Raw genomic sequence first — 16,739 nt, 5'->3', positions numbered from 1 at the left:
CTCTTCAACCGGTCTGAGATCGGAATGGGCGCGGTTCGCCACCGCCCCACCCCCCACCTGCTGTGGCGCAGTAAAGGCCAATCTCGCCCCGCCCCGCCCCGCAGTAGTAACCCCGAATGTACAGGATGGACTGAAGCAGAGAGGGTCTTCCCTACTTCTACCATGCCCCGAAAAGGAGGGGGGCTCCCAGGAAAAGGAACCGCAGGTATTCTCAACGCAGGAGTTTGAAGGGGAAAAAAAAAAAAAAACAATTTCTCTCCCAGTCAGAGCACCTTAGTATGCTCTAGGAAGCTGAGATGTGATTTGTTAAAAGACAAGGTAGAAGTGCTGTTAAACTAGAAGATCAGGGAAAGGGAAGAGAGATTAGAAGAGAAAAGGCCAAAGAAATCAGAGGGAGAACCCCCCACCCTTTGGTGAGATTTAGCATCCTGCAGTGTAGAAACTTGCAGAAGGATATTTAAGAAGAGATGAAGTTAGGAATTTGGGGATGTGTACCTGAGCTTTCAAGTAGAATCTGTTGTATTTTAAAATCGTAGAGTCTGGTGGAGGAGGGAATTGTATTGAGGAAAGAAGAGAGGAAGAGATTGGCGGAAGCACCGATTTTAGCAATCACTTAGGAGAGTTTTCTTTGGCTGTTTGAGGGTGTAACTTTGTACAACAAGGATTTGGGGCCCATCTTTAAGGTGGTTATGGTTGTATTAAGTGCTGTTGTACCTACAACACAAATTACTCCTAACAGAAAAATATATTTCTTGACTATAAGTGGTATTTAGTTCACACAAATAACTGTATACTTGTAAACAGCCTACTAGTAGCAAACTAAAATTTACCATTGTATTTTAAAGCATCTTTGGAAATATTTTTTAGATGGTTGAAACCGATTCCACTGGAGATCTCTAAAGCATTTTGCCATCTTAAATTTCGTATTAATTTACAGTATTTGCTGTGTTACTTTATGTTGCTAACTTGTCTCCAAAGTGAAAGAACATGGATTCCAAAATAGAGTGGAATAATATAAGTTCCTTTTTCTTTGGAGGACACCCCATTAAAATGACCCCATACAATGATTTTTCTCTTCACATTCTTAAATGATACATCCTTGTGTGCTATTTCATATCCTTTCACACGTTTCACTTTGGAGGAAAGGCAAAGCAGTAAAAAAAAAGAAAGAAGGAAGGAAAGAAAGAAAGAAAGAAAGAAAGAAAGAAAGAAAGAAAGAAAGAAAGAAAGAAAGAAAGAAAGAAAGAAAGAAAAGAAAAGAAAAAAAGCCTTACAATATTTGTCATAGGCACATTACATAAATGCTACTTACTAAATATGGAAATTAGAAATACGGTGTAATATGATATTTTAAATTAACTCGCTTACTGAAGGCAACCTTTGAAATCCTATGTTTAATACCTTCAGTCAGCCTAAATTTGTACAGTTGCTCTGGGATGAAAATATGAAATCTGGATTTTTTGTTAGTATATCAAATTTTCTGTCTATAACCAGCAAGGAAGAAAGAACTGAGTTATAGGCGGTCAAGATCACAATTCAGTTTGGCTGCCATGGCCTTTATACAGTAAGGCTTAGAACTAGTATTTCATGGAGAAAATGGCTTTTTTCCTGGCTTGGTTGCAGTGTCTTTTAATATATGCAGGTATTAACAGCGTTAAGAAATAAAAATTCATAAAGTTGCAGCAATACCCTGCCTATACTATTGCAGGCTGGTAAAATGAGGAGAGCCCTAGTGTATGAGCCTGGTGCAGTGAACCTAGGTTCTGTCGTTAATCTGCTAAATTTTGTGCCCTGAACAGATCCTAAGCTTCCTGGATTTGGATTTTGACATTTGTGAATAGAGGTTTTGGACTAGCCAGATTCTGAGATTGATTTCAGGTCTGAACTTATGAACCATGATTTTGTAGTTCTGCATTAATATTCTTTCAATGACATTTCCATGGCTGTGCACTGAAACAGTGATTTATAACCTATAAGAAACCTTGCCCAACTACTTATCACCTGATATTGAGTGGGTAATAAAATCTATGTTGTTAGTGATGAGACAATCTACTAGAATATGAAAAAAAAAACATAATTGCTACCTAAAGCTAACATTTCATTTTAGGTGAATATTTTTCATTAACTTTTCAGACCAAACAAAAGAATTATCTTACTTTTTCACTTAACAAATGATAAATATTTAATACAGTACACTGCCTAAAACACTATTAGGTCTCAAAATATTTTTGTTTAGATATTTGTAAAAGCCATAAATGGTTGCCGTGTTTGAGAGTGGATAAAGGAGAAGAGAAAAAAACATTGCTTGGTGGTGTACCAATCTTTTGTTTGTTTAAGTCTTAGTTAGGAGTATCTAAAAGGTGGCAAAGAATTGTCAGAGATTCCAGTTATTACAAATCTACTGCAAATAGGACCATTAAAAGTTGTTTGCTATGCATTGGCTGATTCATTTTCAAGGATAGCTAACATTCCTGAGGATCTCATCTGCTTTGGGTTGGTAATGAGCAAATGTCAGTGGAGATTAGAAATTGCAAAGCAGGGAAGATTAGAAGCTTTCAAAGGTTACAAATCAGAAATCAGGGAATTAACCTTAAAACAAAAACAACAAGCAAAAGAAGTTACCCCTGACCAGACACATGAAAAGATACATACCCAGATTTCATGGTAAAGGAAGTATTGAGATTTTGTAGGGCACTTCATATTTCATTCAGTGAAGTTTTTAAAAAAATGTTCAATGGCTGAGAAATGAATTTTCCCCCCTTATTGATGTCCCTGATGTAATCACAGCAAAAATCAAAACAAAAATAAACAAAAACCATCTTGTTTACCTCTTCAAGAAAAATGCATTATTAAATGGCCTCTGTTTTAGACTGGAGGGCATTCTGTTTTTTATTTAATTAATAACCGTTTGCATAGCAATTATCTAACAAGGCTTTCCTTTGTCTCCATATTATTCAGTCAAGTGTCAGATTCACCATAAGAAATTTAGTTAATAGCCTTCCCTTTATTTATTCAGGAATAATTCATTGAACATCTGTATGTGTGTGTCCCATGCACTGTGCTGAATTCTGAGGATATGCTTATGAATTAGACACAGCTTTATTAAACAGCTCAAAGTAGTTCCTGGTAGTAAAATTATAAAATGAATAAATAAAATCATTAGGGAAGTGCAGTTTTAAATATAACTGTCCAGACTCCTAAACTATCAGGACTACTCCATTTTTTAAAATTATAAATCTGTACTCTTCCCATGGTGATTTATACACTATAAGCACACATTATCTTGTAAATCTAATGTTGGTATCAAGGAAGACTAGCAAGTTGTTAAAATTAATTTTTAATTCTCTGCATTTGACAGGGTAGGGAATGTCTGGAGAAAGGTTGATGACCATTTGTTAGTTTCTGATCCTGTCTTTATTAGGTGTCACTATGTGAAAATATTGACTAAGCATTCCCCTTACTGTATTCAACACCTATCTCTTAGAGGAGTATTTTCTGCTTGAAACCAATCTAGCACATTCATTCACAAATACTAACCTGTTGGAATGAAGGGCATGGTAGCTTTCTCATGCAAAGTATTTGGGATCAAGTAATGGGATCAAGTACATGAATGGATTTAAACAGGATTTGAACTCAGTTTTTAACTTTACAAACAAGTCTTCTCAGCTAGCAAGCCACAGATTGCTTATGATTTTGAAGTTCAAAGACTTAGTAAACATTAAACATAACCAAGTACTCCCAATTAATTTTGTTATTTTCATTGTACTTTGTGTTAATGTGCCATGGGAAAACCTTTATAATTTTTTTATTGTAATATTCTGCCTCAGAATAGCCAAACTCATAAGTCAGGTACTAATCTTATAACCTGAGAAAGTAAGGTTACTAGATAGCATTATAGCTATGAGTTTTCGTAATGGGGAGCTAAAAGATGTAGGGATGGGGTGGACAAAGTATCCAATGCCCATTCGAGAAGAGCAGGAGAGCACTTCCCTTTAAGGAAACAGGAAAGCCTAGAAGAGATGCATTTGTGAAGGACTTGGAAGGATGGGAACGGTTGGGATGGTCAGGGATTAGAATTGGCTGTAGGAATGAGAAATGGTCCTGAGACAAGAAATGCGAGACTCCAAAATTATCTGAGAATGGTTTTGCTGGAGCTTAGTTTATGAGTTGAGGTAGGAGATAAGGCCTTTAGGGGAAAAAGAAAGTTAAAACATCTTGGCAAGGATAGCACAGGCACTTCCCCAGTCTCCTATAACTTAGTGTTGAGCTCTGCTCATTCTTTCCTAAGACTATGATGGCATTAAAAGTTTGCAAAGGTCAAGTCAGCTATTTTAAAAAATCCCTTTTCATCAAAAATGTTGAAGGGAGGTTATCTCTAAAGATGTAGTCAAGGAGACTATGTAGTACATATGCTCTTTGCAGAATTAATATGATTGTTTTATATTTCTTAATACCTGATTTTAAATCTATGAGTAAGAATGATATTTATGTTTGTAGTATTGCAGCCAACCCTTCTGAATTTTGCTCCACTCGTCACTATATTAAAATAGGATATGCAGAGTTCTTTACAATGTTAGATTTTTTTTTGCTTCAAGATTAGTTGGGCTATGAAATTCTCACTTCAGCAAATCTTAAAACAATTAATAGCTATTCTTGCCATAAATATCTGATGGGTTGTCTTAAGGAAGAAATTTGGGGTTTTGTACAACTAAATATAATTGTCATTTAACAAAAGCAAGTAATATTCAATTTATTAAATATAGCCAATTATATATAGAGTCACCTAATTTGAGTAAGCTTAAACTTATTAGCAGGGTAACTGAAAACATTTAATTGGAGTGAACAGAGAAAGGTCTGTTACCGAGAACTGATGAGATGTGATAATCTTCTGGTTCCTTTCTCAGAGATCTTGTATGGTTTTTAATTCTATTCATGAGAGTGAACTAAATTGTAGGGGCACAGATTCATTATTTTTTCTCTTGATTCAAGCTATATGTGTTATTCTTTTGTCACAAAAATCTATTTTATATTAAATTGCTGTTATTTAGCAGTATTAATTAGAAGAAAGTTTCAATTACAACAATTTAGGTTTCACGCCCAATTGCATTTTTGGTTACAGAAGTTAAAGGTATTTATATTTTATTCTAGCATAATAATACAGCTATTTGGAGTAGGCACAACCCAGCAAGGGTCCCTAAAAAGTGAGCTTCTGGCAAGTAAATCCTCTTTGCTTTTTATGCCATCAAAGGCAGACATTCTGGTACAAGCTGAATTGTATATTTTTATATCAGCATAGGGGATTTTATAATGCCCAAGTCCATAGAATGTGAATTATTAGTACCCATATTTGTATTTCACTGACTTAAGAACCTCCCTCTGCTAATATTAATGTCTCCCCCAGACTACTGGAATTTTTTTCATGGTTCGAATCCTCCTGAATACAGAATCATTTTTAAATTTTGGATTCCCCAGTACTTTATTTCATATAAGCTCTCTGGGCCTTAGCTTCCTCATTTTGAAATGAGCACATTAGGCTTAATCATTTAAAAACTGGAGGTATTTTTGCCTCACAAGAGACATGTGGCAATGTCTACAGACATTTTTGATTGTCATACCTGGGGAATGCTATCACCTTCTAGTTAGTAGAGGCTGGGTGTTCTGCCAAATATCCTACAATGCAAAGAACAGCCTCTTACAAAAACGAATTTTTTGGCCCAAAGTAACAGTAGTACCAACATTGAGACACGCTGGACCAGATGATCTCAAAGTATTCTGATCTGAAATGAAGCAATTATATACAATATTAACTAAAAAGCTCAAAGCTTCTGGCTTAGCAAACAAGCACATCTTACCAAGTGCCTACATGCATTAATCATTTTTAAAATATTTATTTCATTTAATATTCACCACATCCTGGGACAGACATTGTAATTCTGTACTCTTTAGATGAAAAAACTGGCTCAAAATTGTTAAATAATTTGCTCAGAGTTATACAGCTATGGATAGAGATAGGGTATGAATCTGACCAGTTCAGAAGCTTACTTTTTTTCTGCTGCTTGGTGCTATAGGTCATAATTTTCCCCCATTTCAAGTCATTGTGAAAGTTTTTTTTTCTCAAGTCATGTAAACATTCCTTGTAGGAAGGAAATAAAGAGACTACACACTTTCATTAACAAAAAAATTGGTTGATTCATTTTCTTACCAAAGACTAAAACTGTACGTATATATAATCAAATTATAGGAGCATTGATTACATAAACTTTCTTATCAGATCCCATTTACGATTTTTCACAAACCACTCTTTCATTTGCAATAACCCTCATAACTTGTTCAAGAGAGGATTGCTATGTCATGGTAGGAAAACAAAGGTTTATTACTTGTTCACAGTTTCGTCTGCATGATGGATTAATGTGGGGCAACTGCCCTTCATGCCGTGGTTTGGGAAGAAGAAGATATTTTCGTTTCGTTCCCAATATATTTTTAATTGTGGTAGAAAATATATAACAATAATTGCCATTTTAAGCATTTCTATCTGTACAATTAATTACATTCAATTCAGGATTAAGTACATTCACGTTATGCAACAGCCATCACCACTATCCATCTCCAGAAGTTTTTCATCATCCAAAGCTGAAACTCTGTACCTGTAAGTCATGGTTTTGTTATGTGATCACATTCCTCCACTCTAAAGAACTGTCTGATGTGTCTAAATTCTGGAGAACAACAGATATTTAAATTTTATACTTAATTTGTTAATATTTGACAACCTTAGAAAGTAAAGTTTGTTGTGACCACAGATCACAGCATTGCAAAGCAATTTTACCCTCTTATACTTTGAGTGTAAATAAGCACCATGCATTAAATATTGGTTTTATTTTATCTTTTCCAGATACTATGAGTTTAAGCCCTTATTCCATTATCAGACTTAAGTTTTCTTCTGATTTTGAACCTAGTTTTTGACAGTATTTTCTTGTTCCCCACTTCTTTTGTTTTATGTTAAAACACTAAGTAATGGTATCAGCATCAGAAACTCCCAGTCCATATTTGGGAGCTCACAGTTGTGTGATTAAGATCTCACCACCAGGCCACACCAAACTAGGCTTTGACTCTGAGTATAAAATCTTGCTCCCATTGATATATTTTTTCCAAGTTCATGATAGCATACAAAATTCAAATATGTCAGGGAATGAAGAGCAGTTGAGAAGTGCTCTATGGTAGGAGTAGTAAAACACTGTTCCTGAGATTAACCAGCAGGTAATTAACCTTCTCATGTTCAAAGAAGTTTATTTGCCACAGAAGAGAGATGAAGACACTTCAGGGAATCCAGTATTTTGTCATTGGATATTCTTTTTTATATTTCTTTTTTAACTTAATTTATTTTTGTCATTTCAATATTTTTTTTCAATTTTAGTTTCAGGTGTACAGCATAGTGGGTAGACATTTATATAATTTATGAAGGGATCCCCCAATAAGTTTAGTACGCACCTGGCACCATACATAGTTATTACAATATTATTGACTATAGTTCTATGCTGTACTTTACATCTCCATGACTATTCTAATGTGTAATCTCTTTGGATGTTTTAACCCTAGCTCTCCTGACTTCTAACTAAGTTATATCAAAAGATGAAGAACCATCTGCTATTCATTGCCAAGAAAGAAAACTGAAGCATTTAGGCCTAAGTTATAACCAAAATAATACTCTTTTATTTTTCCTTTTTGACACTGTGTATAATGACTAAAATATTGTACTTGGTAAGAGAAATGCAAAGAAATATTTTGGAGAGAACCAACTTTAAGGTTAGGGCATAGATAATGAAACCAGACAGTGGAGAAGTAGGGGGAAAATATTGGGATCTTTTTAATTTTAGGCCCTTAAAGTCTGTATGAATTGTATAGCTGCTTTACTTCAAGTCATTTTTTGTGTTTCCTGATAGACTTATTATTTGGAAGCAGCCAAGATATTTGTGTCCTTCTCTAAGGACCCCACCAAAATTTTCCTTCTGTGTGTGTATGCCTACTTAAATTACAACATTTTCAAATTGATGATGATCAACCTATATATAGTCAAGTACAAAAATTTAAGAAATGGAAACCTGAAAGGTTGTGATATGTTCATAGTCATACAGCTAGTTAATAGCACGGTAAAGACTGTAATGTCTCATTTTTTTGTGCCCTTTACAACTCTTCAGTGGTTTTGGAATTAGTAATCTGTATTAGCCCAGCCCTGGCTGGTGTGGCTCAGTGGATTGAGCGTTGACCTGAGAACTGAAAGGTCACTGGTTTGATTCAAGGTCAGAGCACATTCCTGGGTTGTGGGCCAGGTCTCCATTTGGGAGCATGCCAGGAGGAAACCAGTCAATGTTTCCTCTCTCACATTGATGTTCCTCTTCCTCTCTTTATCCCTCCCTCCTCTTTCTCTAAAAATAAATAAATAAAATCTATTAAAAAAAAAAGAATCCAGCCCTGGCTGGTGTGGCTCAGTGGATTGATTGTTGGACTATGAACCCAAGGGTTGCCGGTTTGATTCCCAGTCAGGGCACATACCTGGGTTGTGGGCCAGGTCCCTAGTAGGGGGCACGTGAGGGGCAAACACACATTGATGTTTCTCTCCCTCTCTTTCTCTGTACCTTCCCCTCGCTCTAAAAATAAATAAATAAATAAATCTTTTAAAAAGAATCTATATGACCCCATTTAACAATGAAACAATAAAAATACATACATTGTTTCATATTCTAACCAGATAAACAAAAGACCTGGAGAGGGTATAAAAAAGGAAAGAGAGGAAGATACAAATCCCCAAGTTTCTTCAGCTATTCCTTGGTCCCCACACCTACCAGAATGAGCTCCTAAGCTTTGGTTCTTTGTGAGAACACTTAACTAGTTCTTGGCATGTAGTATGTACTCAGTAAACATTAGTTCCTGTCCCAGCCATCTTCCTTACAACCAACGTCATTTTCTCACCTGACTCCTAATTTAACGTCTACTCCCTGAGGTTGACCTGCTTTCTAGGCCTTCCCTCTGAGTCATGCTAGAAAATATCTATACTATCACCAGTTTCCTCTCACACTTTCAGAATTGGCTACAGGCTATTTGTTTCTGGGAGTCCAAACATCATGTTTCAAATAGAGGTGATGGGCGTAGAGTAGGGTCTATTTAGCACCTGTTGCAAAGCAGACATATGTTTCTTATGTACGCCAAACCTGGAGAGGAAATTTTTCATACGAAACTTTTTCCTTCCTTAAAAAAAAAGTATTTCTTAGATAAATGGGAAAGGAGGGAGAGAAACATCAATTGGTTGCCTCTCACACGCCCCCAACTGGGAACCCACCCTGTAACCCAGGCATGTGCCCTGATCAGAATGGCATCGGCAGCCTTTTGGTTTGGAGGCCAGTGCTCAACCCATTTACCCATACCAGCCAGGGCAACTTTTGCCTTCTTAAAAGAACCAGCTCTTGGAGAAATCTTGGGCAAACAGATGTGAATCCTGGCTCTGACACTTAACTGGCTGTATCACTTTGGGAGAATTGCTTTACCTCTCCAAGCCTCAGGTATCACCATTAGAAAGTATACATCATCACAATCATGTCAAATTCAGGGTAAATGCAGCTTGAGAATTTGACAGTATGGAGTTGCCTCTGAAAAACAGGACCTTACAACATATAATTGTTCTCAGTAAAGAGCCACCTTCCACAAATCTCCTGTTATATTTGGATGTAAAAGATCTTGAGCCCTGGCTGGTGTGGCTCAATGGACTGAGCGCCAGCCTGTGGACTGAAAGGTTGCTGGTTTGATTCCTGGTCGGGGCACATGCCTTGGTTGCAGGCCAGGTCCCCTGCTGAGGGTGTGCGAGAGGCAACCGATCTTTTTCTCTCCCTCAGTTTTTCCCTTCTTTCCTCTCTCTTAAAAAAATAATAAATAAAATCTTAAAAAAAATACTGTATTTTGCTGTGTGTAATGTAGACTTTTTTTCCTCAAATATTTGAGGGAAAAATGATGTGCATTATACAAGGGTATTACCTGAAATAATTTCTTGTACCATAATATCTTCAAAAATAAATGCTAAAATTCCTTTATAATGCAAAAAAACAAGTATCTAAATATAAATAAATAAAGAATTGAATTAAAAATTAAAATGAAAGTTTTTTTTTTCTGGAAAGTTTGGGATGAAAATGTGGGTGCATGTTATACACAGCAAAATATGGTACATAAACACACTTTCAATTAATTTAAATAAAAGTAAAAAAAGATCTTGAGAGGTAGGAATGTCTGGTAGAATCTAAAAAGGTAAAAGTTAAATGGGACAAATATAAGTTTATATTGGGTTTGAAAAATTTCATTATAACTATGTCCTGGAGGGACAGAGTTTAGCTCAGGTGAAAAAGAAGCTTATATTTTAGTCAAAAGTTAGCATAGCATGAGGCAACCGTATGATGTGACCACCAAAAAATGGTGAAGTTATCTTAAGCTATATTGCTTTCTCAAAAATTGTTTTATTTTAAAATTCATTTTTTATCTTTCAATGACAGTTCACTTTCAACATTACTTTGCAATTGGTTTCAGGTGTAGAGCACAGTGGTCATACACTTCACAAAGTGTTCCCCCATTATTTCCAGCAGCCACCTAACACCCACAGTCATGACAATATTATTGATTATATTCCCTATGCTGTACATTCCATCCCTGTTAGTATTTTGTAACTGCCAGTTTGTACATCTTAATCCCTTTACCTTTTTAACCCAGCCTCCGAACTCCCCTCCTCTCTGACATCCACCAGTCTGTTTGCTGTGTCTATGAGTCTTTCAATTTTGTTTGTTCATTTATTTTGTTCTTTAGATTCTACATATGATATTTTTCTTTAACTAACTTATTTCACTTAGCATAATACCCTCTAGGTCATTCCATGCTGTCACAAATGGTAAGATTTAATTTTTTTATGACCAAGGAATATTCTATTACATAAATGTACCATTTTATCCACTTGTCTATTGATGGGCACTTGGGTGGCTTCCATATCTTGGCTATTGTAAATAACCTTCCAGTGAACTAGGGGTGCTTATGTTCTTTCAAGTGAGTGTTTTGGGTTTCTTCAGATAAATCCCCAGAAGTGGAATTGCTGGGTCATAAGGTAGTTCTATTTTAAAAGGTAGTTCTCCTTTTGAGGGACATCCATACTGTTTTCCATAGTGGCTGCACCAGTCTGCATTCCCATCAGCCGTGCAGGAAGGTGAGGGTTCCCTTTTTTTCACATCCTCACCAGCATTTGTTCTTTATGGGTTTATTGATGATACTCATTCTTATAGGTGTGAGGCGATATCTCATTGTGGTTTTAAACAGCATTTCTCTGATGACTGGTGACATTGAGAATCTTTTCATATGTCTGTGGACCATCTGTATGTCCTCTTTAGAGAAGTGTCTCTTCAGGTTCTCTGCCCATTTTTTAATTGGATTGGGTTTTGTTTTGGTTTTTTTTGGGGGGGGTATTGAGTAGTATGAATTATTTATAAATTTTGGATATTAACCCCTTACAAGATGTATCATTGGTGAATATCTTCTCCCATTCAATAGGTTATATTTTTCTTTTGTTTATGGTTCCCTTTGCTGTGCGAAATCTTTTAGTTTAAAATAGCTCCATTTGTTTATATTTTCTTTTGTTTCCCTTGCCTGAGGAGACACTAGAAAAAATATTGCTAAGAGAAATTTCAGAGATTTTACTCTCTCTGTTTTCTTCTAGGATTTTTATGGTTTTTAGCCTTACATTTAAGTCTTTAACCCATTTTTAATATATAGTGTAAGAAGGTGATCTAGTTACATTTTCTTAGGCAATATTAATAGAAGAGAAATATTCAAAATAAGTAAGAGAATATACTTAACACTACCCAACTGTACACTTAAAAATGGTAAAGATGGTAAATTCATGTGTTTTTAAATGAATATAAAAAAATGAGATGATGATCTCATTTTACTTGTTTGTCATTATAGTGACTCCATTAGACTGATTGTATTTTTGTTACACTTTATGAATGGTAGGGAATTAGGAAAACTAGTAAGAGGATTCGAAATCATGCTACATGATGGAACTAGGATCAATTCACAAAAAGGCTAAAGGAATAAATATGCAATGGTTCTCTTAAGATATTTCAGAGTTGCCATTTCATTTATTTTTATAGTATATTTTATTGATTATGCTATTACAGTTATCCCATTATGTTCCTCCCATTTTTACCTCTGCCCTGCATCCCCCCCACCAGAATCTCCCCCACCTTAGTTCATGTTCATGGGTTGTACATGTAAGTTCTTTGGCTTCTCCATTTCATACACTATTCTTAACCTCCCCCTGTCTATTTTGTACCTGCCAATTATGCTTCTTATTCCCTGTACCTTTTCCCCCCATTCTCCCCACTTCCTGCTGATAACCCTCCATGTGATCTCCATTTCTGTGATTCTGTTCCTGTTCTAGTTGTTTACTTAGTTTTTGTTTTTCTTTTTTCAGGTTCATTTGTTGATTGTTCTGAGTTTGTTGTCATTTTGCTGTTCATAGTTATGATCTTTTTCTTAGATGAGTCCCTTTAACATTTCATATAATAAGGGCTTGGTGATGACGAACTCCTTTATCTTACCTCGGAAGCACTTTATCTGCCCTTCCATTCTAAATGATAGCTTTGCTGGATAGAGTAATCTTGGATGTAGGTCTTTGCCTTTCATGACTTTGAGTACTTCTTTCCAGCCCCTTCTTGCCTGTAGGGTTACTTTTGAGAAATCAGCCGATAGTTTTATGGGAACTCCTTTGTAGGCAACTGTCTCCTTTTCTCTTGCTGCTTTTAAGATTCTTTCCTTATGTTTAATCTTGGGTAACATAATTATGATGTGCCTTGGTGTGTGCTTCCTTGGGTCCAGTTTCTTTGGGACTCTGAGTTTCCTGGACTTCCTGGAGGTCTATTTCCTTTGCCAGATTGGGGAAGCTCTCCTTCATTATTTTTTCAAATAAGTTTTCCATTTCTTGCTCTTCCTCTTCTCCTTCTGGCACCCCTATGATTCGGATTTTGGAACGTTTAAAGTTTGTCCCAGAGGTTCCTAAGCCTCTTCTCATTTTTTTTTTTTTGAATTCTTGTTTCCTCATTATGTTCTGGTTGAATGTTTGTCTCTTTCTTCTTCTCCAAAGTATTGATTTGAGTCCCATGTTCCTCCTCTTCACTGTTGGTTCCCTGTATATTTTTCTTTATTTCACTTTGCATAGCTTTCACTTTTTCCTCTATTTTTTGACCATACTCAACCATTTCTGTGAGCATCCTGATAACCAGTGTTTTGAACTCTGCATCTGATAGTGTGGCTATCTCACTATCACTTAGTTGTATTTTTTCTGGAGTTTTGACCTGTTCTTTCATTTGGGCCATCTTTCTTTGTCTCAGTGCTACTGTTAGGTTGTAAGGGGTGGAACTTAAGGTATTCACCAGGGTGGGGCAACCCACTTTGCTCTGTTGTGGTGCTGTATATGGGGGAGGGGTCAGAGAGGGATCAATGCTGCTTGCTTGGCTCTTGGATGGCTTTCAGTCACTTCCCCTACTACACAGAAGGAAATTTGGCCCGTCTAGTGCTGATTTCCAGGTGGGTGGGTTTGTGTATGTTCTAGGACTCTGTGGGTCTCTCCAACGAACTTTCCCGTGAGGCTGGGAGTTTCTTCTGCCACTACAACCCCCACAGCCAGAGGTTTTGAGGCTTTCTTTTCCCATGCTGGAATCCTGGGTTGCACGGCCTGTCTCACTTCCTAGTTGTTCCTCCTGGTTTATCCACATGCAAATGTGGGACCGCTTTGCTCACTAGCCACGGCCTTGCCATGCGTCTTCTCCATCCCAGCTTCCCATCTCTGCACCTCCTACCGGTGTGGATGAATGTTTCCTCTTTAACTCCATGGTTGTTGGACTTCCGTACAGGTTGATCTTCTCACAATTCTGGTGGTTTTTTGTTTTTAAATTTGTTTTTGTCTTTCTTTTGGCTGTGCAATGAGGCAAAGTGGTCTACCTACACCTCCATCTTGGCTGGAAGTCCAGGATTGACATTTTATTTTATTATTTTTTTAAAGATTTTATTTATTTATTTTTAGAAGGGAAAGGAAGAGAGAGAAACATCAATGCATGGTTGCCTCTCGTGTACCCCCTACCCGGGACCTGACCCACAACCCAGGCATATGTCCTGACTGGCAATCAAACAGGCAACCCTTTGGTTCGCAGGCCAGCACTCAATCCACTGAGCCATAACATCCAGGGCCAGGATTGGCATTTTAGAAGAGTGATTATACTTGCCATAATTCAAGGCCTAGAACTAGGACCAGTGGAAGCTCTAAGGCAGTGGTTCTAAATATGTGGTTCTCTGGATCAGCAGTATTAGTATGACCAGAGAACTTTTTAGAAATCTATGTCCTTGGGTCCTCATCGCAGAACAACAGAGGGTGGAGTCCAGCAATCTTTCTTAACATGCTCTCCAGGTGATTCTGTTGCACACTATAGCTCTAGATCCCCTATTCTAGGAAATCAGATTACAGTTCAACAAAAGCGCATGAATGTTTGACTACTAAAAAGATACTGGCCCTGGCTGCTGCGGCTCAGTTGGTTGGAACATCGTCCCATTCAACAAAAGGTTGTGGGTTCAATTCCAGGTGAGGGTACATACTTAGGTTGTGGGTTCAATCCTCAGTTGGAGCATGTGTGGGAGGCAAGCAATTGATGTATCTCTCTTACATCGATGTTCCTCTCTCACATCAATGTTCCTTTCCCTCTCTCTTTTCCTCCTTTCCCCCCTCTCTAAAATAAATAAGCGTGTCCTTGGGTGAGGACAAAAAAAAAAGATACCAGTGCTTGTCAACCTTCACTGTACAACAGAATCACCAGGGAAGCTTTAAAAAAACGAAACAAACAACAAACTATGGCTAGGAAACATTGGTCTGGGAAGGAGCCTGGACATCGGTATGTATTAAAGACAGCCTAGGTGATTTTAATGTGCAGCCAGGGTTGAGAACTACTTTGGTGGAAGGAAGGTTAAACTAGGTTCACTAGGTTGGCAGTTTAAGAGAAAACTTGGGGATCCTATTTAAAAACACAGATTCTTGGGCCTCAACCCTGGAGATTTAAATAGATGTGAGGTAGTGCCAAAGATTATTTTCTTTTTCCTTCTTCTTTCTTCCCTTCCTTAAAAAAAAAATCTTTTCTGGTTAGACTACAGCACATATAGCCTGATAAGTATCATTCTATGTGAAAAGACCTTTATACAATGATCTGAGCACCTTAATGGATATTGGACAGCAATTGTGTTTCAGGATCTTAGCTTATCCTGTAGGATAGTGATTCCTAACATGGTTGATCATAACAATTACTTATGAATAGGTTGAATACCTACAGTTATTTTAATTTTAATTCAGCATATATAATTTTGAAAAGGTGTGCATGTAATTTGATGTAAAACTCTGGGTAAGAATGACATTTGTATGAAGGTTTTTTCCTGAAATTGTAATGTAAATTTAATCATATTTGAATTGATTAAAAATCATGCTATTTAAAAAAAAATAGGGTAAATCATTCTACTGTTCTTTATTGCATTTTTTCATTACCACTTGTCCCTCTTATACTCCCTCGCCCCCTCAATCGCCACACTGTTCATGTCCATGAGACTTTTTTCATGTTTGCTCAATCCCTCCACTCCCTAACCCCACCTCATCCCCATTGCTGTCATCATGCTCTCAATGAGTTTGTCTCTGTTTTGCTTGTTAGTTCACTTTATTCATTAGATTCCGCATATGAGTGAAATCATATGGTATTTGTCTTTCTCTGACTGGCATATTTCAAGTAGTGTAATGTTCTCCAAGTCGACCCATACTGTCCAAAAGGGTAAATTTTTCTTCTTTTTTACAGCCGAGTACTATTCCATTGTATAAATATTACATAGATGTCTTACCCACTTATCTATTGATGGACACTTGAGCTGTTTCCATAACTTGGCAATTGTAAATTATATTGCAATGAACATTGGGGTGCTTATGTTCTTTTGAATTAAGGTTTGGGGTTTCTTTGGATATATCCCCAGAGGTGGGATCTCTGGGTCAAAAGGCAGATCCACTTTTCATTTTTTGAGGTATTTCCATACTGCATTCCATAGTGGCTGCACCAGTCTCCATTCCCACCAACGGTGTAAAAGTGTTCCTTTTTCTCCATATCCTCACTAGCACTTGTTGTTTATTGATTTATTGATGATAGCCATTCTGGCTGGTGTGATGTGATATCTCATTCTGGTCTAAATTTGCATTTCTCTGGAAATTAGTGACATTGAACTCTTTTCATATGTCTGTTGGCCATCTGTATGTCCTCTTTGGAGAAGTGTCTGTTCAGGTCCTTTGCCCATTTTTTAATTGGGTTGTTTGTTTGTTTTGGTGTTGAGTTTTGTAAGTTCTTTATAAATTTTCGATATTATCCCTGGCTAGTGTGGTTCAGTGGATTGAGTGCTGGCCTGTGAAGCAAGGGGTTGCTGGATCGATTCCCAGTCAGGGCAAATGCCTTGGTTGTGGGCCAGGTCCCCGTTTGGGGGCGCACGAGAGGCAACCACACATTGATGTTTCTTTCCCTCTATTTCTCCCTCCCTTCCCCTTTCTAAAAATAAATAAATAAAATCTTTAAAAAATAAATTTTGGATATTAACCCTTTCTCAGGTATATTAGAAAATATGTTCTCCTGTGGGTTGTCTTTTTAATTTGT

At 36.9% G+C, this 16,739-nt stretch overlaps 1 protein-coding gene across 2 annotated transcripts in view; it reads left to right on the top strand.

The window, feature by feature from the left end:
• The window catches only part of ZMAT1 (zinc finger matrin-type 1), a 50,016-nt gene that overhangs the window by 351 nt on the left and 32,926 nt on the right, over positions 1 to 16,739 (top strand). The gene's annotated exons all lie outside the window — the stretch shown is intronic.

The sequence above is a fragment of the Pteronotus mesoamericanus genome, unplaced genomic scaffold (assembly GCF_021234165.1).
Source record: "Pteronotus mesoamericanus isolate MK-2021 breed Mesoamerican mustached bat unplaced genomic scaffold, CSHL_Meso_final scaffold_550, whole genome shotgun sequence".
NCBI classification, from domain to species: Eukaryota; Metazoa; Chordata; class Mammalia; order Chiroptera; family Mormoopidae; genus Pteronotus; species Pteronotus mesoamericanus.
This window is presented reverse-complemented; position numbering and strand designations above follow the sequence as displayed.